The following is a 25,428-nucleotide window of genomic DNA, read 5'->3' as shown; positions in this document are numbered from 1 at the left end:
AGTGAACACTAGACAGATTAGTAGGAAAATACATACCATGTAACAACAAACATGTGAATAGTTTATATACGATATGCCAAACACAGTAACAAGTCTCACGATGGAGATGTTACTGGGCCCGCTCGAGCAAATCGATGAACAACGGGAGGACCGTGACCGTGACCGTGACTGCCCATGCTAAAGAAAATAAAACACACCAAGATTATATACCCAGATCAAGACTTCTTCACGTCCCGTGAGAAAGCAATGAGGGCTAGTCCCTGACAGGGGTGAATGCTTCGACAGGACCCAGCTTGAAGCAATCACAGAATTGAGGCAGGTCTGAACAAGAATGGAACCATGGGGTCAGGAGGTAGATCAGAGGACTGAATTGCACACCTGTCATGAACGAGATCTAATTCTGTTGATGGAACCACATGGATCTGGAGCACCATCTGCTTCACCTTGGAAACCTCCAGCCCAGCTTGACCCGGAAGCCATGTTTCATGGGTCCTGAGCACTACTCTCCAGGCCTACACTGCCTGACCAATAATCATCAGTTGAGGCCTCCAGCAACCCTGGAGCACAGATTGGGTGTCCCACCCCCTGCTCCCTCCACCAGGAAAAGAAAACAGGAACAAGAGCAAGGTTGTGGCAACCTGGACATCCACTGGAGAAACAATGGACAGGCAGAAGGCAGGACGAGGCACAAGGGGCCACATAACCTGCACTTAAGTCCCCATGCCTCTTCATGGCCAACCTTCCTTCCCCTGGGAGTGTAGACAGGTGCTTCTGGAAGATTCTGTTGGTAACTTCGATGGAAAGATGAACTCCCGAAATAGGGCTTAAGTTACTAAGAGAAAAACAATGAAAAATTTCTACTCTTATGTTTTATGGAAAATCATTCTGAAGCTTAAAAGATTTCTAGATTTCCTTTATATAAACCTGAGCATTTTTCTCAACAGTTCAGCACAATATCCCTTAAACCAGTCAACTGTAATAAGCATAAATTTACCCCACCCCCAGATCCAGCTGCCTGTACACAAGGGTCTTTGTTCAGAAGTGACCAGGTGCCAGCCAGACAGGGGACAGGGCAGCTGAGGCAGCTATCTCAGTGGCCACTCCTGAGGTACTCTTGCTCTCTCTCAGTCTGAACAGCAAGTGAAAATGCACATTCTGCATGTACAGGTTTATTTCTATGAGCAGTATCAGCTAAGAGAAAGAGCTATAACACATTAAATATTTACACTTATAAGAGACAAGACAGCAAGCAGTCCTCAACCATGATAAGAAAACAGATTTAAAATATTTAAATGAACATGCCTAGGCTCTTCTGGTTTTTTTCTTTGACTTGGCATTGAAGACTTTCTTTATTGTGTTTTCTTTCCAGGTTCTTTAGAGTTTGAAAATGTCTGACAAAGCTGCATCACCACTACATCTGATAAGAACTGCCACTAGCTAGGTAGGAATCATTCAGCGAATCTTGTCCCGGGGCCTCCATGAAGAGGGCTTTCTCAAAGTCTTTTAAGTCTCCCCTTATGGTTCTCTCTGGTTGAGGTCAGTGGAATGATGAGACCAGGAGAGGAAAATGCGTATCATTCAACATGTAATAGTTCAAGATTGATTTTCCCTGACCACTAAATACCATCTCAAAGTCACTCTACAAAAACTCAAAGTTGACCAACCACTAGACACTTTTTGGCACAGTTTATACAAATAAAAAACCAGTGTAGGGAGCACCAAATAAAGGGTATTGAGAGGATCATCCCAGGATGGGAGAAGCATGCTGAAAATAGACTATAGACCGAACATGATTGCCACTCAAAGCCTCTTTTGCAAACCACAGCACCCAAAAGGAGAGAGAGGGAATTTTTTAAAAAATTTTTATTAGTGAGACGCCATGAGGTACAATATTCTAGGAATGGGCTGACTTGCTTTCGTGTCTGTGGAGGGACTCCAATCTATGATTGGGAAGAGCAGGGCCATACTCAGAGATGCTGGGGGATGTGAAGGCAAGGTTCAGAATCACCCCCAATTCAATCTTGCACTAGTTCAACCTGCAACATCATTGCATTAGAAAGTACAACTGCATTGGTGTTTGATTTTAGTCTTAGGTGTTGAAAGCTGCACTCTTCCCTTTTAGGTGTTGGAAGAACTAATGACCCCAAACAATGGAATTTCAACTTGAATAAGTTTCATTAACATCAGCAAAGAGAAATGAGGAAAAACAAAGGCAGAAAAGTAATGAAGCCCTTCTTGGAATCATAAAGAATACACAAAAAGCTTTGACCATGAGAAGTTTGGCTATAGGAGAGTAAAGACTATCTCACTTGGCAGGTGTGAGAGATCCAAGAGATCTGCAGGGACGAGCAGGCCTAGTCCATGTAGGCTGCCTGTGACCTTGAGGTCCACAGGCCGGCCAGCCTGTGTCCTGGGAAGCTCCTGGCGTCCTTGCTCCTGGCGTATCAGAGCCTGGCTCTGAAGGCCTCGACTCAGAGTATGAGAGTTTGCACGTTTCTGGTGTGTATTTATATCAAGGTGGCTGCGTTGCCAAGGAGCGCTGAGAGAAAGCAGAGCGCAGATAACTTCTAATCCACCTTTCTGTGATAATGTGGCGCAAAGTGAAGAGAGCCAGGCTCCAGCCGTGCTCTGGCATTGCCCAGGGAGAGGCGGGCTCCGGGGTATTGTTAGCAGCCTGCAGGCACTGGGCTGATCGTTTCCATTGGAAAATGCCTGTGACCACCCCCAAGTGTGACTGAGACTCCAGCGGCACAGGGAGAAGAATGGGAAGAGAGAGATGAACAAAGGCAACCACGGGACTGGAGTGGCTGCTGGGGAGATCCGGCCTGCCGAGGGACGGGGATCTTGGAACCTTAGCGCTGGTGAGAACTGAGAGGTACTGGGAAGATAGAGCTGAAGTCTCTTTCCTAAGACCTTGGGGAGCCTACAACCCCCGCCCTGGGCCCCTGCCCTGCACCCCACATGCAGTGGTCTCTTTAACAGCAGTGAGGTGCTTTCCCTGATCCATAAAACTGGAGTACATGTGTGGCATGTGCGAGGGCCATAGTTTGATCCCCATCACCAGCCCTGGAGGTCCCTAGCAACACTGAATCTCCAGGCTCAAACATCGAAACCGTCAGGCTTGGACTGCAGGGTATGACCAGGAGTGACCCTAGAGACCCTGAGCAACTATGGGCAACACCCCACCCTCACCCCACCCCCTGAAAAGAACTGGCGCCAGGGCCCTGTGTCCTGAGATGTCTCTCATGATGGGGTCATCAGCTCCTGCATCATAGGTAGGGAGTAGATCTCCCTGAAGGGGAGAGGGGAAAGAGGAGAGGAAATTGGGGAGCAGCGGCTCTGGGCTCCAGGCTCCATATTCAGAGGGAAGAGCAGACACTGCAGTGTCTCACATCAGACTTAGCTAAGCTTGCATGAACTCGGGTGACCTTCTAAGATCCCGCCTCTCTAAAATGGGCATCAGTACCCATTTTCACAGATTCTCATAGAAGAAAACAGGCACAGGACCAGGATGTGACTTATATGTGTAAAATCCTGGGTTTGATCCCCAGCACCAGAAAAAAAAATTAATTAATTAAATAAAAGGAAAAGAAAAGTACATAAAAATCCTTTGAAGAATTAGAACCAAGACTGTTTAGGTTCCTGGTAACTCCTTTATCCCAAGTGTCAGACACTGACAGATGGTGGTTTTGAGTCATCTCTGTCCTTATCTTTTTTTTTGCTTCCCTCAGACTATTTCTCCTCAGTCACAACCTGAGTTAAGGAAGAGAAACATGGGTTGGAGATTTATTGAATGGCCACAGGTACATATTCAGGGCACAGGCATAGTGCCCCCAACAATATCTCTGGGTCCCACTGAGACCCAGACCTGCCGCCCTCTTTGGAAGGGTGAGGAGAGTGAGTTGGGATCTGGCCTCTGGATGAACTTCTGATGTTCCTCTCACTTCATGGCACAAAGATCCCATAGGAAAGGTGTCTGTTCACATAGAATTTTAATCTAAAAGTTCATTGCTTTCTTGAAACCAGAACAGATGCCAAGTGTCAGTAGCCATGCTGTCAGAGCAGCCATCCCTGGTCTTGTCTTTGCCTTCGCCTGTGTGAAGCGTGTCTTCCACTTCAGAGCTTGACTAACTTTCCTCATATTCCAACCCAATCATCCCCCACCTTCTCATGAGCCCATTTCAACTAACGCCTTGTTTGAGTCATGTCCACTGTGTTCCCACAAAGAATTTCAACTCCCAATATCTTGTTCTGAAGTCAAATGAAGTCAGGGTTGGTTTTACACACAAGGGCAGCACACAGAGGACAAAAACACTTGGTGCCTGGTTGTTAACCAGCTAGAAACAGGTGTCTAGGGGATACTAGGAAGGACATGCAAGTCCTAACTCCTGCTAAGAATCATCTGTTTAAAGAACTAACAGTGAAACCACACAGGTGAGTTGGGAGCCAGAACCTGGTGAAGGTAACTGAGGCCAGAGGCCCTGGAGTTCCGTGTGCGTATGGGTTAGCTTGTGGCATTCAAAGCACTACTGGTAAAGTGGTGGTCCAAGCTCTGGCCCTCCCCCAGGAGGGCTTCTGGAGCAGGACACAGCTGACTTGTCAGTAAAAACCTAGTAGAGACCTGCAGTACGAGGGCCTGAGTCTCTTCTCTCAACATTTCTAGAATCCAGTGTCCTTCGCAGTAGAACACTAGGGTACGTTCTAGGAGCAAGCTTTTTTGATCTCCCCCAACCACAGGCTCTAGAAAGAGCTTTGCCTCCATCTCACTCATCTGGATGTCCTTGACTTTTAGCCTCACACCCCAGCCAAAGTTGCTCAGAGGCAGCTGCTACTGAAGCGTTTATCAAACATGGTTTGCACATCCCACCACATCTCTAAGTCACCTCAACAGCGGCTATGTGGGAGCATCCGAGGTACTGGCAGAGCCCAGCCCCAGTCAGAGGTCAGTGTCACCTGCCCAGTGCACGACCAGAGCTTTGTCAGGGCCTCTCTGGGAACCACTGCTTGATTGCTTGGTGCTTCTGAGTTGCCTTGGTTTAAAAAATACAGTATGCCACATGATTTGCATGTAATTGACTCTTCTCTTAATCAACTTAAAAAATTGTTTCGGGGATCCCCCAGCAGTGAGAGTATACTCTGATGACTCTCAGTTGAGATGGGGCTGCTGTGCTACCCAGCGTAGGGTCCCTCAGCAGGGCAGGGGTGATGCTGGAGGGGAACTCCAGGGCCACACTCAGCACTGTGTGGTGGGTGCTTCGGTTGGGGAAAGGTCAACTATGAGAAAGGCACATGCCTTAACCCCGAGCTCTTGCTGCAACTGTTGGAGAAAAGGGAAGGGTGGGAAACAACTCAGAAGCAGGCCCAGGAGAGGCCCGAATGGGAAGTGTGGCTCACAACTGCTGTTTGCCTTTCCTCCAGACCCATTCTTGACTGCCTCCAGTCCACAGAGTGACACTTGGTCACCCAACACTGTCGCCTGCTGGGAAAAACTCAAGGCTTCTGGTTCGATCTGGAAAATCTCTCTTGAGCTCCCATGTCCTTCTCCCATCCCCCTTCTCCTAGCTCCCAGCCTTTGTTGAAGTTGACAGCTCATCCCTGGGCCATCATTCACCCTGCCCATGGCAAACTTTGGAGAAAATAAAAAACCCTGCTCCCCTAATCTCATTAGAAGGGCTGCAAATTGAATTGAGCCCCTCTTAGGGTCCCCTCAGCTGGCTGTCATTAGGCGCAGAGGCTGGGTCTTGGCTGGGACCCAAAGACCAGCTAACTGAATTTCAGCTGCCGTGGTCTTGACAGGCCACGGGAGGTAATTGAAGAGCCGTGGGCCTCCTGGTAACATTTCAGGCTGGGATTACACTGGGGAGCCAAGGCCCCCATCTGCATTGGTGTCGAGGTACTAAAAAGAAATATGCTGGGTTTCCCAGGTCAGGTTATTGATAAAGATTATTCCCGAAGGAAGGGGGCACAGGGGAGATGGCATCTGGCTGTGATGCCAAGTGGGTGCTGAAGGTGTGGAGATGGGAAGGAAGCCACAGTCACGCAGTTTAAGAATAATTCACAGGAAGCATAGCCTAATGAAAGGGAGTTTGGGAGACTGACAGATGAACCCACAGAATGGTTTGGGAGGGTACTACCTGGGTTGAAATGGCTACATTTGGGGCATTATTCACATGTTGCTGTAATTCTCAAATGTTTCACTTCCTGGGTTGTTTCAGTTTTATTTTTTCATGTCAACTTTAAAATCCTAGCAGAGGGGGGTTTTGCTACAGTTTTAAAAATCATATTTTATGAAAAAGAAATGTAAGAACTATATTCACATAAATAAGCATTTAACAGAGGATCAGGTAGAGAGTTCCTGAGACAGCCTTTGTCCCCAGATCCCTTGTAAATATTCCAGTGCATTCCAGTGCAACTCAAAATTTAGAGAGACCCTGTCATAAAGAAGGGTAAACTGACACTAATGAATTCCTACCACATAGAGACATGGCCCACAGCCTGCTGTGTTAATCATCCAACTCAGCCTTCAGCACAATTGTGCTTCACAGGCTCTACCATGCTCTGTATCCCCACTTGACTGATGAGAAGACTGAGTCTTGAAAAGACTTTCATATCTTGCTCAAGATCATGGGGGCTAAATAGTGATAGGGCTGGAATTTGGGATGGCTTGGTCCACAGCTCTGGAAACCATTTGGTATTCCTATCCCATCTTTATTATATTCCTAGAGAAAAGCCATAGTATAGGTGAGGTTGAAAACATAGGCTGCAGGCCAAGCAGGCTCGATTCCACTGCATACCAGAAGTGTGACTTTGAGCTTTTCTAACTCCTAGAAAATGGAGTAGAAATATACCTGGTTTCATTCGAGGAGCACGAATGCACCTCCAGAGAACACTGCTCAGTACCTGGCCTGTGGTAAGCACTCACAGATGAGAGTGAGTTAAAATTATTGTTATAGTAGCAACTAAAGATTTTTCACTTACTTGACTCATTAATGGTCTACACTTGAAAGTTGGTACTCCAAATATTGGGCTGAAACCTCATGAGATCTTTGTTTTCCTGAAACTATTCTCCAGAGTTAGTCAGAACACCTCCCATTTACATTTATAGAAGTTTATCACAAGCATAATTTTTTTGTGAAGACTTGATCTGTGTCAATTATAGTCATGACTGTTTCTTCCATTCTGTATTCTCTATTGTTAGGTGACAGTTCTAGTATTTCCAGGCTCATTATTGTCAAGTATTTACTGTGTGAGTGACCTTCTATCTGCTCCCCCTCATGCAATGTCCATTTCTACTCCTTTATTGGCAGGTGTCACTTCCTTTTTTATTTCAGATGAGTAAAGAGCATTGCTTGATGTTTTCCATATTCCATCGTACCTGTAGCATTAAATGTAGAGGCTTATGGTAAATATAAATAACATGCACTATTAAAATATGCCTTTGGAAAGACCTGTGTAGGTGACTAACAACCTCCCTGTCTGCCACTATACATCCCAAAGGTGCAAGGGTTTCATGTTCAATGACCCTTCCTCAAGTCCTGAAGTCCAAGGTTGGTAGACCTTTTCTTACTGATGTTTCCATAATGACTACTGGGTCTATGAAGGATGACTTATGTCTCATACTCTACAGACTGAGAGGCAGCTTCAGAACACTTGAAAGGGTTTTCTAGCACTGTACACTTACTAACTGTAAGGCTGGGTCTGACCCCAAGAGCCTCGATTCAGTCCATCTCTGGGTACTTCCTTTCATAGAACTCAGCCCCAGAACCTTCCACAAAAATCTCTCTAGAAAATCACTTTTGGTTGGTGAAGTTAGCATCAGGGATGAAACATATTTGTCCTCCTGGACTTCATCAAATTACTTTAGGAAAAAAAAAATAAGAAACTGGGCATTGACAGTTCAGTGATTTGTCCAGGGTCACATAAACAGTTGTCCTGAGTGAGAATTTGAGCTGTTTAAATTCTTGGCGCTGAAGCAATAGTATAGCAGGTAGTGTACTTGCCTTCCTTATGGCCAACCTGGGTTCAATCCCTGGTTCCTTATATGCTCTCATGAGCCCACTAGGAGTGATCCCTGAGCACAGAGTCAGGTGTAAGGCCTAAGCACTGCTGGATGTGACCCAAAAACAAATACACTTGTTTTTTAATATAATTTTTTTATTTTATAAAGTCACGGTCACAATCCTCCCGTTATTCATTGATTTGCTCAAGTGGGCCCAGTAGCATCTTCATCCTGAGACTTGTTGTTACTGTGTTTGGCATATCGAATACATCACGGGTAGTTTGCCAGGCTTTGCTATGCAGGAGAGATACTCTCGGTAGCTTCCCGGGCACTCTGAGGAGGGCGGAGGAATTGAACTCGGGTCAGCCATGTTGGCTGTGTGCAAGGCAAACGCCCTACCTGCTGTGCTATCGCTCCAGCCCATTTTATAAAGTAGTTCACAATATTTCATTACATTTAATATTCAAACACCAATCTCACCACCATTATACCTTCCCATCACCATATATTTTTTTTAATTTTTATTAGTGAAACACCATGAGGTACAGTTGTAGACACACAAATTTTTGTGCTTGGGTTTCAATTATACAATGATCAAGTACCCATCCCTCCACCAGTGCCCATTTTCCACCACCACCGATCTCAATATCCATGGTTTTTTGTTTTGTTTTGTTTTTGTTTTTGTTTTTTTTCCCACTAAAAACCATTTTATTATTTTTTTTCCAGACTTACACATTTTTGTGCTTGGGTTTCAATTATACAATGATCAAACACCCATCCCTCCACCAGTACGCATTTCCCACCACCACGGATCCCAGTATCCCTCCCACCCCCCAGCCCCCATCCCACCCTGCCTCTGTGGCAAGGAATTTCCCTCTCTCTCCTTTTGAGTGCTGTGGTTTGCAAAAGAGGCATTGAGTGGCAATCATGTTTGGCTATAGTCTACTTTCAGCATGCTTCTCCCATCCTGGGAGGATCCTCCCAAACCCTTTGTTTGCCCACCACCATATTTTGGATGTTTCTATCCCGAACTCTAATCCCTGCCCCAAAACAGAACTGAAATAATATATTTTGTATTGTTTGTTATGAAAAACTGCTGAAAATGCTACAAAAAACTATCCTTAGAGGAAAGAGGGTGAAGATTGTTTTATTTCACCCAGGTGCCATTAAGCTCTTCCATAAGAGATCACTAACTCATTGCTAAAGGTTGAGCCATATATATATATATATATATATATATATATATATATACCTGTAAAAATAAAAATTTCCCTCTAAGATTGGTTGCCTCCTACTTTGAACTCCATCAAATGTAGTGTGGTACTCTTGGAGTATGGGTAGGGTGTGTGGAATGAAGTGGCATTCGCAGCCACGTGGTCCAGGAATAGGTTGACTCATGGGTGAGGCTTGGCCCAAGGGTGTGAAGAGCGGCCTTGAGTGTGGTGGTAGTTGAGTTCTGGAGGTTTTCGGCTGTGGGTGCTGGGTCCCTTGAGGCGGTGAGGAGGTCTCACCCCCCCCCCCCCCGCCTCCGGGGCACCTCAAGTGAAACAACCTGGCGTGGGGTCTGGCGGCATAGTTATGGCTTGTATCATGTTATGCTCCCTCCCAGGAGAGAAGGACATGTGATCTGGATGGTGGCTGATGACGAGATTATTTGGAGCCAGCCAGAGGTGGCTTATGGGTGTGACTGCTGAGTTGCCAAAGACAGGGGGATATGGGCAGAGGATCTCCGTTTCCAGTTCCACTGAAACCAGAGTTCCCAGTGACAAAGTCCTACATACCTGGGTTTTCTGAAACACTCACTCATACTACAGACCTGCCCTCAGTTCCCAGCCCCAACAACCTTGCTACTTGGGTACCTCATGGCTGGGGGGGTTCAACAGTCTAAAGCCAGGGAGATAATTTCTCCTTTACAGAAAGTGTTCCCTTTATTGCTAGTTCTTTCTCTACTCAGATCTTGAAAAAGTCCATGGGTCAAGTCACAACTCCTGGATAGTTTCAAAGCTGTAAATCATGGTCTGAGAGACAATGGGAGACACCTGCTTCCAATGCTGAACGGTCCAGGGAGAGGAATAATTCAATCTTGTGGATGTCTCCACTTCCTCTGGAATTCCTTTCAAAGCCCAGGTGCCACATCACAGTTAACTCGAGTTCTTCCAATTGACTTCTCCCTGGTATTACTTAACTGAGGAATCTCTAGTAAATTAGCTCATTGTGTTTAAAAATAAAGTGAGGGTCAAGGAGATTACTTCAAGGGAACAAATACATGCTTAACTTGTGTGAGATCCTGAGTTCATTCCCTGGCACCCTGGTACCCGCATTGCCAGGTATAGCTCTGGCGGCCTCAAGTTCCCACCATAAGGCATGCAGCATCACTGGAGGTAGCATCTATCAAAATCAAAATTAAGGTCAGAGCCATAGTATAGCAGATTCTTGCCTTGCACATGGCCAACTCGGGTTCTATCCACAAAACATATAGTCCTTTGAGCCCAGGAGAGATTCCTGAGCACAGAGCCAAGAGTAAACCCCGAGCATCGCCAGGTGTGATCCCCCCAAAACAAAATAAAAATAAAGAAGCCTTGAGCACCAATCAATATAAGAACATATCAAGGATGAGATTATTTTCCTTGTTTAGAAATAGAAACTGTTGAGTGAAAGAAAAATTAAGAGTTAAGGCCCATCTACCTCATTTTCTAGGAATCTGAGCCCCAAGATGGAAGAAGTGAGTCCAGATCTCAGTACTGGCAGCCACCTGGGTCCACCTCCTTGACTTGCACCACCAGCTCTGTGACCCTCTTCACTCATTCTTTCCACAAGCCCTTTCTCCTCTTTAATTCATTAATACAGTTTGAAAATAATCCGTATCTATGGTGGCTGATCCATAGTACAGCAGGTTCTACAAAATGATCTCCAAGTAATCTCCAAGATGCCTTAAGACTTTTCCACTGAAGATACACTGTTTCCTATTTTGCCTGTTTAAATATGTGTTGGATTGTGACTGTTTTGATCAACCAAGAGGGTACAGTTCTGGGCTGAGTCTTGCAGCGGGTTGTCGGTCTCTGCCTCCTGGCTGCAGCATGGAAGGCCTGAGCTGTCCAGACCAGCATGCTACCATGTGAAGGCTGAGTGTAGAGGAGAGAGAAGGCCAGGCAGCCTGCAGCTCAGCCAGTGATTTGAAGTGAGATTCAGACTTTAAGAAGAAGAGACAAGCCATGGTCTCTGTGCACTGTTCCAATTCTGGCCTGGTGGGATGGTGAGAGGGACAAAACCGTCACTCGCTTCCAGTCACCCAGCAGAGTATCCATGCAATAGAGGACCAGAAGGACGCCCATCTGCTCCTGCCAGTGTTTAGCACCAGCCAGTACAAACCTCCTCTGACTGTATTAAACACCAGGCTATTCTGCACCCTGAACAAGTTGGAAGGACTTGAAAGTGGCCCAGTTATGCCAGGTCCTGAAAGCAATTAGAACTTGGCTGCAGACTTTCAGTTGAAAGAACCATCTCCTTCAAATCACACTACCCCCCCCCCTCCCTTGCCCCTCCACCCCTCACATTTTCAAGCCCTGGGAATAGGGTTCTGGGTCTGGAGGGGTTAAACTCAAGGACATTGTCCTATCCCTTTAGATAAAAATTCAACTGTTATTGATTCTCCCTGAGCACTGCTACTCCTCCTGGTAGGATGAGACACCCAAGTCAAACCATTGTTGAGGAAATAGGGTTTTCTGTTCACTGTGTCAATTAGGCTGACCCTGGGGTCCTGACACAGCCCCCAGCCCCCACTTTCAATGACAGCTGCCATGCTAACGAATCCACATTGACATGATAATTAAACCATTACAAAGTGGGCTTTCCCAGGAGAGTAGGTTTGGCTGCGGAGCAGGCTGGGTGAGGGGAAAGGGCTGCTCCAAAGCAGAAGATTGCATGCAGTGCCTGAGATGCTCCCAGAGAGTTCCCCAAAGGCAGAATCCCCCCTCCTCCACCATCCCATTCAGCTGCTGGCCCTGGAGGGGAACTGTCACAGGGGAGGGACAGGCTGGCCCTGCAGGATGATGTACTCACTCTCTACTTTTTGTTTTAAATGACTGTGTGAAGCCTGAACACAGGCCCTGTCAGCTTTATGAAAGGGAGCAGGATTCAGTTCCCTGGCAGGTACAGACAATTCTTTCTCTGCTGGAGTGAGAGACAAATGAGGATGGCCCAGGAGCCAGATAACCTAGTCTTCCTCAAGAGTAAGCAAGAAGACAGAGGCTCCCACACTCCTTACTAGCTGGGAGAAATAGTTGCAAATGCAGAAACCTGGCTCTTGGCCGCAGCTACAGTTTACCTTTTTGTATAACCACAACTCATGTCTACTCCAGCTCACCTCAGTCCACTTTGCCAGAGCACAGACAGGGAAGACAGTGTACTGCATGGGCACAAACTCCTCTCTGCAGCCCACTGTACCATCTTGTAAATGAAATGCCTTCCTGAGCCTCCATTATCTCACCTCTAAAACGAGTTCATATAACCCCCTTTGTCCAACAGTGCCTGAAATTAAACAATAGAAAATTTCTAAGGTAATGTTTTTATATCACAATCACAATCATCCTGTTGTTTGTCGATTGCCTTGAGCAGGCACCAGTAATGTCTCCTTCGTCCTAGCCCTGAGATTTTAAAAAGTGCCATATTCAAGGCTCTTTCAGGGTTAGGAGAATGAGACCCATCATTGTTACTGGTATTTGGCATATTGGGTACGCCATGGAGAGTTTGCCAGACTCTACCATGTGGGCAGGTTACTTTCGGTAGCCTGCCAGGTTGTCCAAAGTAAGAATGAGATAATAAGATGTTGCGCGGCCGCATTTGCGCACTTCCAGGAGCTGGGTTTTATAGTCTCTGGGTCTTGGTCATTAATGGGATTATACAGCGCTGGGGGGCAGTTGGTGGGTGTGACCCCTGCCTACTGGAAGATGGAGGATCTGGGTGGAGGATGCCCAGCCCCGATCCGAGCAGGCTTGGAGATCTCAGCCCTGGGACCCGCATGCCTTTGTTCCTCTGCTGGTACCTTCATGCATGTGGAGAGTTGTCTCAGCATGGTTGTGGCTGGTTCTGGTGGTCTTTGTGAGCATCCTTTACCCAGATCTTCCATCTTCCAGTAGGCAGGGGTCACACCCACCAACTGCCCCCCCTGCCCCCCCCAGCCGTGTAATCCCATCAACGGCCAAGACCCAGAGACTATAAAACCCAGCTCCTAACCCTGAAAGAGCCTTGAATATGGCGGGTCCCGAGGCTGAGATCTCCAAGCCTGCTCGGATCGGGACTGAGCATCCTCCACCCAGATCCTCCATCTTCCAGTAGGCAGGGGTCACACTCACCAACTGCCCCCCCCCCCCCCCCCGCGCCGTGTAATCCCATCAATGGCCAAGGCCCAGAGACTATAAAACCCAGCTCCCGGAAGAGAACAGTGCTGAGTCTCCTGCCCCCGTGCCTGGCTGTCCTCACCGGGGCCCCTTGGAGGGGGGCAGGTTGAGTTTCCCCCTCCACCCTGAGCAGAGCTCCAGCAGCCAAAGACCTCCAGATGTTTTTATAATCAGTGAAAATCCCTTACTGGAGAGTAAGAGTTTCCATAGACAACTTTTAACCCTCCATGTAATTTAGTAAAATGAACGGGACTCTATAAGGCACAAGGATACATAGTGATGTCCTTAGGGAGCCTTGTGAACTAGAGACATGTACATAATGTACTTAATATAAGGAATGGAGGAAAAAGAGAGACATGGTCTATTTAAAGCATAGAAAGTTACCCTCTTCGACATTCTTCAAAGAAATGGAGCAAACACTCCTGAAATTTATATGGAACAATAAGCCCCCACGAATAGCTAAAGCAATTCTTGGGAAAAAGAAAATGGGAGGAATCAACCTCCCGAACTTCAAACTGTACTACAAAGCAGTAATAATTAAAACAGCATGGTACTGGAACAAAGGCAGAACTGCAGACCAATGGAACAGGGTTGAATACACTGACATCTCCCCTCAATTATATGATCATCTAATCTTTGATAAAGGTGCAAGTAATGTGAAGTGGAGTAAGGAAAGCCTCTTTAACAAACTGTGCTGGCATCACTGGACGGCTACATGCAAAAAAATGGGCTCAGAACTCTGCCTAACACCGTGTACAAAAGTAAGATCAAAATGGATTAAAGACCTCAACATCAGACCAGAAACCATAAGGTACATTGAAGACAAAGTTGGCAAAACCCTCCATGACATTGAAGCTAATGGTATCTTCAAAGATGCTACGCCACTGGCCGAGCAAGTGAAAACAGAGATAGATAAATGGGACTATCTTAAACTAAGAAGCTTCTGCACCTCCAAAGAAACAGTGACCAAAATACAAAGACAGTCTACAGAATGGGAAAGGATATTCGCCGAATACACATCTGACAAGGGGCTGATATCCAGGATATACAAAATACTGGTTAAACTCCACAAGAAGAAAACATCCAACCCCATCCAAAAATGGGGCAATGAAATGAACAGAAACTTTCTCAAAGAAGAAATCCGAATGGCAAAAAAGCACATGAGAAAATGCTCTACATCATTAATCATCAGGGAGATGCAGATCAAAACCACAATGAGATACCATCTCACACCTCAGAGACTGGCCCACATTCAAAAGAACAAAAGCAACCGATGCTGGCGTGGATGTGGCGAGAAAGGGACACTCCTTCACTGTTGGTGGGAATGTCCACTGGTTCAGCCCTTCTGGAAAACAGTATGGACGATTCTCAAAAAATTAGAAATTGAGCTCCCATTTGACCCAGCAATACCACTCCTGGGAATATATCCCAGAGAGGCAAAAATGTATAGTCGAAGTGACATCTGCACTTGTTTGTTCATTGCAGCACTCTTTACAATAGCCAGAAACTGGAAGAAACCTGAGTGCCCAAGAACAGATGACTGGTTAAAGAAACTTTGGTACATCTACACAATGGAGTACTATGTAGCTCTTAGAAAAGATGAAGTCATGAAATTTACATACAAGTGGTACAATATGGAAAGTATCATGCTAAGCGAAATGAGTCAGAAAGAGAGGGATAGACATAGAAAGATTGCATTCATCTGGGGGATATAAAGTAACAAAATAGGAGATTAATACCCAAGAATAGCTGAGTTCAGCACCAGGAGGATTACTCCGTAGCTTAGTGGACAATTGGGCATTCTAGAGGAAAGGGCAGCTCAGATAGAGAAGGGAACACCAAATAAAGGGTGTTTGGTTGTCCCTCCCAGGAGGGAGGGGAGATGCATGTCGAAAGTGGACTATGGACTGAACATGTTTGCCACTCAATGCCTCTTTTGCAGACCACAACACCCAAAAGGAGAGAGAGAACACAGGGGATTGCCCTGCCACAGAGGCAGGGGGGGATGGGGGGATGGGGGTGGGGGGGACATTATCCATGGTGGTGGAAAATGGGCACTGGTGGAGGGATAGGTATCTGATCATTGTATAATTGAAACCTAAGCACAAAAGTTGTAAATCTACAACTGTACCTCATGGTGTTTCACTAATAAAAAAAAAAAAAAAAAAAAAAAAAAAAAAAGAAAGTTACCCTCTTCTGAATAATTGTGATCAATCAAATATTTAATCCATCCATCCATCTGTCCATCACTCTATAAAAGATACACAAATTTCAAAGGCATATGATTTGGATATTTTAAAATAACACTGGTTTGTCCTTTCTCTTTTGCCTCAGGAAGCTTAGGCTTATTGGACTTCACCCACCACAGTGCTCCCGAGGCACTCCTATTCCTCTGTGTTTATCTTTAACCTCTCCTCTGTGCTCTGCTTCCCCCATCTGATAATCACTCATATCTCTAAAATCAGACCTTGTGGCTTGTAAGGTCAGATCCTTCTAAGGACTCTGGATTTTGTATTTGTAAGTGAAATATTGCTTTTCTCTTTCTCTTATGTCCTTTGCAAAGTTTACTTCAGAGCAATGTTCTTTTCATATAGACACAGGAAGACAGTTAATACTATGCTTTTGTAACATGGGTGTTAATTGACTCCAGATAATATTTACTCCTGGGCATCTTTCATGTTTATTTGAATTAAACCTCAATTGCCCTTGGTTCCAGCACCCCAGAAACAGCATCCCAACAAAGGAACTGGATGGACCCAAGGCAAGCAGTAAACTACCCTGGCACCAAAACGGGACAGGTCAAGTGCCATAAAACGTATAATAAGTTAAGAGCATGATCATAGATGGATTCAGTCATGACCCAATGAGTAGTAACTGGACAAGCACCCTGCTGGGTTTAGGAAGGACTAATCTGGCCTGAGGACTGTAGTCTGGATTCTATAGTGAGATGTTCCCAGGAGACCCACCCTTTAAGCTTAATATTTCTCTTACCCTGTCCATACAAAATGACTAGAAATATTATTAAGAAACAAATTTAAGGTGACTGTTTAATGTTTATGGACTAAGGAAAGGAGAAATAGGCCCTTTAGATGGAATTCCTCCCTTGAGTGGATCTTCTAGCAGGATGAGATCTTTGTCTTAGAAGAGCTTTCCCCCTGAAGGAAGGGCTTTCATATGTTGTTTGTGCTCACCTATGTGGAATTGCTACCTCCAACCCTTGGTTGCTATAACGAAGGCTGTGAGAGTGGGCTAAGGGAAAAGAATATGGGCAATGAGTGAGACTAGGAGGCAGAGGGAAACAGCAATTGATCACCAACCAGTTTGGCAGCCTTGTTCCTTCCTTCATGCTTCTGTTGGTGGTTGCTGAAGGCTGGGGTGAAGAAAGGGCTCATGGCCACCGAAGGCATGTGGTGAGAGCAACACGCACATTTTGTGAGTACACTATATGAGTTCAGGCTAGATCTGTGATTGGTGAGTGAATGAACCAACAGGATATGATCCTTGTCGTCATGGTACTGTACACAATAGAGTGTGAACTTCTCTGAGATTATTAGCACAAAAGTGGATTTTCTTGTGCTGGTAGATTCTCGAAAATTGTATGTAAGATTTGCATACAAAACTCAGAAGATTAAACGTTAGAGTTTATTGTACAGATAAAATAGATGGGTCCACCCCTACCCCCCGCCCCAGGAGTCCAGGTCTCTCCTTATCCATGAACGATCTCAACTGTCCTGTCCCTGACACTGCTTCATCCTGTGAACAACCTCCCTGTCTCATCCCAGGCAGTCTACTCACCTCCTGTGAAAATGGCCAGGTCCCATCCCCACTTCGCTCTCTATCCCATGTACATGTTTCTCAGTTTCCAATCATGACCTCATGTGAGTGAGTTCCCTGTGCCCTACACCTGTTGCTGGGCCTCCCAACTGTACCCTGACCAACTCTTGTCATCCTGTCTTGGCTTTGCTAGCCTCCAGTCTTGCCTCGCAGGTGTGTGTGAGAATCCTGTGCTCATCACCTTATCACTACCCTGACTTCCAAGTAAGTCCTGCCTAAATCTGAACTCTCATGGGTATCTGAACCATGCCTGTGTTCTGGTTCTGTCTGAGCCTATGTGGCCTGCACTGAGCCATCTGTCAGGCACACACCCCTACCAGATCAAGGAGGTTGGGGAAGAAAGAAGTCAGTTCAGAGAGAGAGAAATGGGACTGGGGCTTCCTTTAATCTGCTGTCATATCCCATCCACCCCCGCCCCCCTAGGCCACCCCATTATCTATTCTGATGGGCTACCTGTTCCATGGGTGAGATTCAAAGTGTGATCTTCCACTCCTACTCTATCAATATCACACCGCGATGCTGTCTTTCTCACCTTAAGTGTGAAGGCTGAGGCTGAACTGTCTAGACAGGAAGCAACAGAATTTCTGGTGTGCTGAGATTCAGAGAAGCACAGCAGGTGATAGGTAATCTGGCCAGTGCTCAGAAACCTAAGCAATCACCAGTTGATTGAGTTTTCACTTTAGGATTCTCAAGTCATGTCTATATTTAACAGAGAGAGTGGAGCATTGTCCTGAGATTGATTAGTAATGTCTGCAGTCAGCACAGGAATGGGGAAAAATGACTTCCTTCTGCCAGGTATTTGTCATTTCAGAATTAAACAATGTCTAAGACAACTTCCAGTTGTCTGATTGGTTTAATCTGAGAATAAACCTTTTCTCATTTTACTGTGGGCAACTGAAAATCAGACTGTTCCAGGAATCAACTTTCAGTTCTTTACTTCCCGTGTCTTCCTCTCTCCCTCACAACTTCCTTAAGTAAAACAACTTAAGCTTTAATAGAACCTGCTTTTCAGTCAAAAGAATTTGACCAGCCTTAGGAAGAGCCCGTTTGATTAGTCAAAGCATTTTTTGAAAGTCAAACTTTTGTTGATATATTCATTAAACACTTGTTAAGTACCCACTATGTTAAAAACTTGAAATTAAAGCCCAGAATAGCCCTGCTTTCTCCACTGGTCAATGCCAGGCCATGTATATTGGCAGTGAGAGTTGTAAGAAGGGGCAAAAATACCTGCAGAGTAGCTCTTCCATCATCTGGTTAGAGGAATAATATCACGATCATGATCACGATCATGACCATCCTGTTATTCGTTGATTGCCTCAAGCAGGCCCCAGTAACGTCTCCTTTGTACTTGCCCTGAGATTTTTTAAAAAGTGCCATATTCAAGGCTCTTTCAGAGTTAGGAGAATGAGACCCATCATTGTTACTGGTATTTGGCATAATGGGTACGCCACAGGGAGTTTGCCAGACTCTGCCATGTGGGCAGGTTACATTCGGTAGCCTGCCAGTTTGTCCAAAGTAGGAATGAGATAATAAGATGTCGCACGGCTGCAAATGTGGCCGCGCGCTTCCGGGAGCTGGGTTAGAGGGATAATACCAAGTAAAACTAAATTTTGGATGGCTTTAGCATTCTTGAAGAGAGGAGGGGATGCTTTTACGACTGCCCTCATATATGCTATGTGAACTAATATGGTTGCAGGGAGCAAGCCAGAGGTTTGAAATTTTTATTGAAATGTTGAATATAATGAAATGTTGAATCCTCCTTCAAACTACACTGCCTTGATGAAGCCATCTAGTACTGAAAGTGTGCAGACAGAGACAGACACCTTTGAACACCAGGATATTCAGAGTCCCTCCAATTCTCTCAGGGTAGCTTGTTCACTTCTTTAAGAGATAAGGTGAATAAGGCCAGGGTGCATATATGCAAATATATATGTGTGTGTGTGTGTGTTTGTGTGTGTGTGTATATATATATATGTATATATATATATATATATATATATATATATATATATTATACTAAATGCTTGGTCCTAGACCAGCCATTGCAGTGTTACCTGGGAGCTGGCTAGAAGAAGAATGTACCAAAGCAAAATGTGAATTTTATCAAGATCCCCAGCTACTTGCTTGGTGCGTTGTGGTTTTAGAAGCCACACTTAATCTGTCAGTGTGTGCCTGCCTCCAAGGGGACCCAGAGAAACTCTGCACAGCAGTACCTTTTCTTTCTTGCTCTTTTTAAACTGGCCTCAGTTGTCTCTGGGGTAGTCTCTCATTCTCCAGCTATTCTCTCTCTCTTTCTGTCTCTCTGTCTCTATCTCTCTTTCTCTTATTTTGGATCATACCCAGTGGTGCTCAGGATCACTCTTGGCTCTGCACACAGCAATCACTCCTGTAGAGACTCAGTGGACAACATTGAGATGCCAGGGATTGAACTTGAGATACCACGTGCAAAACAGTAAGATGTATATACTCTCTTATTCCTTCCTGTTATTCTGTTTCTTTGACATCAGGGAATGGGGCCCCAGAACCACACCCAGTGCATCCCATCTGCCATGAAAATGTTGTTTTCAGTCTGCTCTGTTGGCTACCTTTACTGGACTCCATTCCATTCCCATACCATTCTCTCAGTAGAAATCCATCTTTTGCAGGAGAGTGAGAAGTGGGAATGATGGGACAATGGGAGGAAGCAGTAGGATCTGGAAGAACCAAGAAAGATGAGTTATACTTGAGCAACAAGATTATGTTCTCCCTTTAGTAGGTATTTACTTATCGTTCATTCTTTGAGCCACTCATCAGCAGATGTTAATTGAACAAACTTTGTGCCACGTCCTGATATAGAAACTGAGGATTCTAAGCAAAGTGAAGCACATCAGAAATGTAAGGTAGGTGTAAGGTACTTGTTAATGATACACTCCCTAGCTGTCTAGAAAAAGGCCCACCAGAGATCCTCAACCTATACTAGCAAGTAAGTTCCATGTTCATCATGACTGAACTGGCCTCCTTTGCCTCAGTACTGGGACATCTGAATTTTATGATGCCCAAGGCATGAAACAGTCTACAGAAAACAGAGTAAGCAACCAAATGTCCTCCACTTTATCAGTTATTTTCTTTAGGATTAATTTGATGAGGAATGTGCATTCCTGTTTACCCTCCACTCACTGTCACCATCACAATGCTTTGAAACTGGTAGCAGGACGAGGGGATGCTGAGGCTCAGAACTACAACACAGCATGTCCACTGTTGAGTGCACCTCTCACCAACAGCTCTCTGGGTCTAGCCTTCTTGCACTCAGCACACCCAAGATTAGAGGGACGTCTGTTGCAGATTTCTGCTTGGAGGTACTTTTTTGGTTTTTTTTTTTCTTTTTGGGTAACACCCGGCAATGCACAGGGTTTACTCCTGGCTATGCACTCAGGGATTACTCCTGGCGGTGCTCAGGGGACCATTATGGGATGCTGGGAATTGAAACCGGGTCTGCCGTGTGCAAGGCAAATGCCCTACTCGCTGTGCTATCACTCCAGCCCCTTGGAGGTAAATGTTTTTGAAGTAGGATGAACTTCTCTGAATTGGAGATGGTTTGCCCAATTTGTCTAAATTGGAGATGGCCTCTAAGTAGGACAGTCTCCTGGGGGCACTTCCCCTTACAGTAGCCATGTAACCAACATTGACGGAAATGAATGGGTAGCTGGTTAGAGACAGCCAGGAGTTGAAGGGTTTCTCCAACCCCCAGAGGCCTGAGAACAGACAACTCTACACTTTAGGCTATCTGGAACACTCTGCTGGGGTTCAGCTCTATTCATCCCTCCCCCTGTGAAATCCTGGGGACTGTCAAATAAATGACAAGGCTCCTTTTACAAGTAGACCAGAAGTCTGCAGTGGCTAGTCCAAGCTGATTGCCTATCTTATCTTGAGTCATCAGTCTCTCATTCAGGCTTCCACAAACAACTCTCAGCCCTGCACTTTGGGAGAAAAAGTCTGCTGGTGTCGGTATTTCCCAGGGTCCTGGGCTCACATGCACCTCTGTGGCAGGGAACTTGGATCAGCTGAGACCATGGGCTAGCACAGAGGAAAGGTTCGGGCATGAAGGTTCTGGGTGGGTTCCTAGTTTCTGAAAATGACAGTGACAATGATCATGATGGTGTGACATTGATACAAGGTGGGACATGCCTGGGCCTTGCTGTATGCTCAGTTTTGTGTTATGTACTTTTCATGAATCCTCATCTAAACTTGACCCTCTGTCTTGGGATAGAGACTAAGGTGCAAGGGGGACTAACTAGCCTCCATGAATTCTTGCATTTACCACAATGTCAGCTGAGACACAAACCTCCCTAGCTTAGATTCTAAATTTCCTTGTGTTCATATTTGGCCAGAAAATAACCTTGCTTATAGTTAGCTTCAGATACATTCCTTATAAGAGGGTGAGATACCACCCTAAATCCCTGCCTCATCTGCCCCTGGAGACCTCCTTTCTGTTTCTTCCTGAACCCTCTATATTCCTTAGCATCAAAGATAGTCTAGAACTGAAATTTCTTTTAAAAAATTCCAACAAAATTTTGCTCCAGGGCTTGGAGGCCAGCCACACATGCTAGGGGAAAAGGCAGCTCAGATAGAGAAAAGAGCACCAAGCAAAGGGTGTTGGGAGGATCCTCCCAGGATGGGAGAAGCATGCTGAAAGTAGACCAAACATGATTGCCATTCAATGCCTCTTTTGCAAACCACAACACCCAAAAGGAGAGAGAGAACAGAGGGGAATGCCTTGCCACAGAGGCAGGGTGGGCTGGGGGGGGATGGGGGTGGGAGGGATACTGGGATCCGTGGTGGTGGGAAATGGGCACTGGTAGAGGGATGGGTATTTGATCACTGTATAATTGAAACCTAAGCACAAAATTTGTAAGTCTACAACTGTACCTCATGGCGTCTCACTAATAAAAATTTTTTAAAAAATTCCAACAAGGCTGAACATAATTGAAGCAACCTTTGATCAGCCAAGTCTATAGAGTAGTTGCATTTTCTCATATCAGCAGAATTAGTTTTCCTTTTCTAGAGAATAAGAGTGTAAGAAAACAATTTCCCCCATACTCTCGCTCTACTTTTGGGCACTATGGTTTGCAATATAGATACTGAGAGACTATCACATTTGGTAGAGGTAGGGGGAGGGATGAGATGGAGATGGGGATACTGGGGACATTGGTGGGGGAAAATGTGCACTGGTGGAGGGATGGTTATTCGATCATTGTATGAGTGAAACTCAAACATAAAAGCTTTGTAAGTGTAGCTCACTGTGATTCAATTTTTAAAAAAATAGAAATATTGGGCATGAATATGTGCTGATACCAAAGCCTACTACGTTTGTACAACAAATATCAGCATCTAATTTTCTATTTTATATGTTGGGCTACAGCTGCAGCTTTCATTTTTTAAGCTTTTGACATCTTTAAAGCTTTTCAGTAGTTGTTCTCTTTCTTCATTGTAATTTTACACCTTTTACATATTTCTATTTTCTCTGTTAAAAAAAATTCCTTCACTGACTATGGACAGTGAGTGTTGCTTCAGCACATGTGCAGTGACCGGGATTGAACTCAGGATCTCACCTTTGGCCTCTGTATTTTCTAAGCCACCGAGCCATCTTCTGGGTCCTTCTTCCCCTGAACGGTTCTCACAAGCATCACCACCACTGTATACGTACACAACTACAACTGCCTGCAGTGCTCACATACACTGTCTTAGTATTTACTTAGTCTTGGTGCTCACACATGGGATCTTACTCCTTTAACTTGCACATGTGCTCCCAGTTGGGGCAGGGTGGGGAGCAGTGCTGGTTGATTTACTCTGCTCACCTGCTTAGTTGTGGGACTAGTTGGGGTCATACCCTTGAGTTTGAGTGGTGTTTTTAGGGATCTGACTGTTCTCTGTGGCCAGCAGCTGACTGGAGCAAGAGGGATAGCAGAGAGAAGGGCTTCAGGGCACAGACAGCAGAGCCACGATCACAATGGAACCTGTGAGCAGCAGCGGAACTGAGCTCAGAGCCTCTCACACTCGTAAGGTTGGCCATTCGCGTGCTTCTGCTTCTGCTTCTGATTTTTGTGACGTTCAGACAGGAAATCTTTGTAGCTTCTAATGGTTAATGGTAAATATTCTTTGCTTTGCTTTGAGGGACAGTGAATATATATATATATATATATATATATATATATTCAAATTGTTTTACTTCATTTAAACACTGTAGTTTACTAAGTTGTTCATAATAGACTTGTTATGAGTTTTGATGTTCCAACACCAATCCCTCCACCATTGTCCCCATTTCCCATCCACCCCCAAGCCAGCCCCCTTGGCAGGCACATAAGAATTTCTTTTATATTGTTAGAACAAAATGACTAAATGAATTATCAAAAACACTTCAGTAAAGGAAAATTTGTGAAAATTGTTTTATCTCACCACGGTGCTAAGTCTTTGAGGATTTGCTAAAACTTTTATTGCTAGTTGAGTCTTCTGTGTTATTATTTAGGTTAAATTTAATTGGTTTCTATATTACTTGCCCATCTCATTTGGTATGGTCCTACTGGAATTTCAGTACTGTGGAATATGGAGGTGTTGCGTGGCCACATGGGGCTGGAGCGATAGGACAGCGGGTAGGGCATTTGCCTTGCGTGCGGCCAACCAAGCCAACCGAGTTAGATTCCTCTGCCCCTCTCAGAGAGCCTGGCAAGCTACCAAAAGTATCTCGCCCGCACGGCAAAGCCTGACAAGCTACCCGTGACGTATTCAATATGCCAAGCACAGTAACAACATGTCTCACAATGGAGACATTACTGGCCCGCTCAAGCAAATCGGTAAACAAGGAGAGGACAGTGGAGTGCAGTGCAGTCTAACACTTTCAGGATCTATAGAACTGGGATGAGTCTGCACAGATTTTTCTTACATTTGTAATTTATTTTTCTTCTTGAAAAGTACTATTATGGGAAACAGAGAGATAGTATAGTGGGTAAGATGCTGGATGTGGCCCCCAAAACAAAACAAAAAAGTTCTACTGTGGCTTGTCTCTTTTATTGAAAGCATTAATTGTTTTCTTCTTGTTTAGAAAGACATTTTATTAAAAACATTAAAATCTTTTTGTCATATTTCAGAAGTGATTTATTTTTTTCATTGCTCACTTTTTTGTTTGTTTGGTGTTTTATTTGTTTTTAGATTATACCAGCTGTTCCTAAGGCTCATTCCTGGCTCTGCACTCAGGGATCACTTCTAGAAGGCTCCAGAGATCATATGGGGTGTCAGGGATCAAACCTAGTTGGCCAATTGCAAGGCAAGTGCCCTTCCAGTATCTCATCTCTACAATTTCTCAGTGCTCACTTTTATCTTAACTTCGTTTAAAATTTTTGATGATACTATGGAATACAATTTTTTCTAAATATTTACCTATTTTAAACTCTACTGGTTTGAGAAATGCCCATCCATTATTTTGCTTCTATAGAATATTTTATTGTGTCAATATACAGTATTATTCATTTTTAAATAGAGGAATTCTGATGAATATACAATATTTCCTAATTAAATGATTAACCTTTCATTATCACTCCTGTTGCAGTCCTGTGAAAAGCTCTGTAATAAATAATATCTACATATCGTGGAATTGTTGGGTCCTAATATTGATGAGTTTTCTAGAACTGTCATAACAAAGTGCATCATACAAGGTAACCTAACACAATGGATCGTCTCAGAGTCTGGAGACTGGAAGTCCAAAACCAAGATGCTGTCTAGGTTAGTTCTTCCTGAGGGCATTGGGGGAAACATCTGTTCAGGGATTTGATCTCCACCGGTCCCTGATGGTCTTCTCCCTATGTCTTTTCACATTATCTTCCGTCTCTCAATGTCTCCATCTGAAACCAAATTTCACCCATTTATAAGGACACCAATCATAGTGGTTTTGTCCACCCTAAAGACCTTATTTTAACTAATCACATCTTCCAGGACTTTATTTTCAAGCAGGAGCACTTTCTGAGCTAATGAAGCTTGGGACTTTAACATATGAATTAGGTTCAGGGGCACAACTCAACCGATAACATAATATATATGTCAAAATGTCACCAAATTGCCCTCCAAAGTGGTACACCAACCTACAGTTCACCTGCAGACATGAATTCTATTGAATTCATAGATTAACTTGAGGGAGAATTTGCATTTTTATTCTATTGATTTTTTTGTCCA

The 25,428-nt window shown here is 44.7% G+C and overlaps 1 long non-coding RNA gene across 1 annotated transcript; it reads left to right on the top strand.

Moving 5' to 3' along the window:
* Nucleotides 1-2,778: 2,778 nt before the first annotated feature.
* On the top strand, nt 2,779-24,826 carry LOC130027732 (uncharacterized). The gene is made up of 3 exons (XR_008793043.1): nt 2,779-2,861; nt 23,149-23,269; nt 24,412-24,826. It is a non-coding gene; the product is annotated as an uncharacterized LOC130027732 (long non-coding RNA).
* The last annotated feature ends 602 nt before the right edge of the window (nt 24,827-25,428 follow it).

This window comes from Sorex fumeus, unplaced genomic scaffold (genome assembly GCF_029834395.1).
Source record: "Sorex fumeus unplaced genomic scaffold, SorFum_2.1 ptg000037l, whole genome shotgun sequence".
Classification (NCBI taxonomy): domain Eukaryota; kingdom Metazoa; phylum Chordata; class Mammalia; order Eulipotyphla; family Soricidae; genus Sorex; species Sorex fumeus.
This window is presented reverse-complemented; position numbering and strand designations above follow the sequence as displayed.